Here is a 2,595-nt window from a genome sequence, read left to right on the forward strand (position 1 = left end):
TCTGACAGAGCCTAGCCAGGGCTCCGGATGGACACCCTCCCGTCGCTTGGCTAATGTCACAGCATACATTAGCATAAGCCTGTCTTATTCACACACATAGCACTGTGCATTGAAATTAATGTGTGTAAATTTTCAAGCTGTACAAATGAAGGAACAGGGTAACAATATCTTTTGAATTAAAAGGAAAACCCCCTTCTCAGAAGTTGACAATATTTAAATATGCAGAGCCCCCTCTAAGCAACCAGGGCCTGGAAAGGTTATGTCCAAGCTGAAGGATTGCTCACAAACATCATTGAGGAAGCATGGATATGTGTGGATAATAAATGGTCCCCAGAGATGGGATGCTGCAAATATGCTTTTGAATATATCTTAGTTACTTTTCTATTGCTGTGAAGAGCTATCATGAGCAAAGCAACTTAAAAAAAGAAAATACTTAATTTGGGGCTGATGTATCCAGAGGGCAGCAGAGTCCATGACTATCATGGAGTGGAGGCATGGCAGCAAGCAGGCAGGCAGGCATGGTGCTGGAGCAGCAGCTGACAGCTTACATGTTATATGACAGCCTACAACCACAAGGCGGGGGGGAGGGGGAAGCAGAGGAGAGAGGGAGACAGAGACACAGAGAGAGACAGAGAGGCAGAGGGAGAGAGACATGAGAAAGAGGGGGTGAGAGGAGACAGAGACAGGGACAGAGACAGAGGGAGAGCTGAAATGGTGTGAGCTTTGGAAACCTTCTCCAACAAAGCCACTCCTCCGAATCCTTCCCAAACAGTTCCACCACCAGGGGACAAAGCATTCAAACGTATGAACCCGTGGGGGGGCATTCTTATAGAAACTACCACGGAATGCAATGAAGATTTGATTTGGAGAACTAGGCATTGGAAGTTCTCTGTTCTGGGTATTGAAACAGAATGAAGAGATGCAAATGCCTGTTGTCAAGGAACTTGTCTTCAGGGGAGATATAGGTAACAAATAAGAAAAGCAACGTGTCTGTTAGCCTTCTTGCCTCTGTGACAGGTTGTCTGATAGGAGAAGAAGGATCATTTGAGTCATGGATTCAGAGGTTTCAGTCCTCTGTGGTGGTGGGAGGGTGTGGTGGAGCAGTACACATCGTGCCAGACAGAAAGAGAGAGAAGAGAGGCTGGGGAACAGGTCAAATTCTCAAAAGTACAGTCCTTCTAAGCTACTGGCAAAGGCCAGTTTCCTGAAGTTTCTACCACTGCCCAAATTAGCACCACCAAGTGGAGACTAAGCTTCCAACACAGGGGCCTGTGAGAGATATTTTGTATCCAAACCATAACAAAATGATACATACATAGACTAGTCAGGGTAGCCTGAGAGACTGAGAGGAGTGTTGGAAAGGCAGAAGCAAGAGCAGGCAGAAACAATACAATATCCTGGAAGCAGAAAGACGGAAATCTCAAGGAAGAGAGAAACAAACGGGTCTACAGCTGATGTTCAAGAGTGATGTCAAGTCAAGTCAGATTGATGATTGGCTGTTAGATCTCTCAAGAAGGTTCCTGGTGATCTCAGGGAGACTGAATGAGCATATGGCTAAACTTAAGCATCAAGGTTCAAAAGAAACTATGTTTTTATCCTCTTATGATGATGCTTATTAAGTACCTAATTTGTGCCAGGCTGTGTATGACTCTTGGCAATGAATGCCACTTGAGCCATTAATCAATGCCATTCCGGTTGGGAGACGTGGCACAGTAACTCAGTCTCCACAATATAATTTGAGGGCTACGCTCGCAGTAAATTCATCCAGGAATTATGCAGACTTCCAGCCTATTAAGTTTTACCACTTCCTTAATACAAAGAGAATTTTATTACCAATTATGCAGCAAGTTAAATTAATATTTATAAGAGTCTCGGAGGCCAAGAGGCATGATGAAATTTCTAGATGTTCCTTGCTGGTGCTAGATTTTTGTTCCCTCTTGTCATCTCGTGGTCCCTTGGTGGGGATGCAAAATACTAAGTAACAGAAACAGTGATTCCCACGAAGGACTTTCCCCCTGAAACGTAGAAATTGAAAAAATCCTTTAAAAGCTAGTGAGAAACTTAGTATTGCTTACATTTCTATCATCAATCCAAATCTAATGCAGCCATATATTAGTGACCTGCGGAAAGTACCCCCAAACTGTATTGGATGTCCCCACTCTGGGAAGTGTGTTGCCTTTGGATTCCAGGCAGCCTCGACCTTTGGAGTTTGTATAATTTCCAGAACTCCCAGCCTTCCCTGCTTCACACTTACCCTTAACGACCATCCGCTTTCTTTGGTTGGTGTCTTCCTCATGATCTAGAATGCTCTTCAGAGGCAGCTGAGTTCCTCTTTACTTCCACATGGCCCCTAGCAGAGAAAGGTCCCTTTGTGGGAGGCAGCGGAGATAGGGCAGAAACGGCTTGGCATCACGGTACCGGGTTCTGTATCTTCTTAGCTGTGGGAACTTGTACTCAAAGCTGGACACGTTGTCCAGCCTCCATTTCCTCATAGGAAAATGGCAGCACCTGGCTCAGAAGGCTGCGCAGGGACTGAGGGGCATGCCTTCATCCAGTGCCAGCTTTTTCCTCTTAGCAAGACACCCTCTCTCTTCA

General features: G+C 45.3%; 1 long non-coding RNA gene across 1 annotated transcript; it reads right to left on the bottom strand.

Annotated features, from left to right (window-relative positions):
• Positions 1–1,836: 1,836 nt before the first annotated feature.
• On the bottom strand, positions 1,837–2,357 carry LOC116069019. The gene is made up of 2 exons (XR_004109800.1): positions 2,255–2,357; positions 1,837–2,015 (listed from the first exon to the last, which is right to left on the bottom strand). It is a non-coding gene; the product is annotated as an uncharacterized LOC116069019 (long non-coding RNA).
• Between the last annotated feature and the right edge of the window lie 238 nt (positions 2,358–2,595).

This window comes from Mastomys coucha, unplaced genomic scaffold, assembly GCF_008632895.1.
Source record: "Mastomys coucha isolate ucsf_1 unplaced genomic scaffold, UCSF_Mcou_1 pScaffold22, whole genome shotgun sequence".
Classification (NCBI taxonomy): domain Eukaryota; kingdom Metazoa; phylum Chordata; class Mammalia; order Rodentia; family Muridae; genus Mastomys; species Mastomys coucha.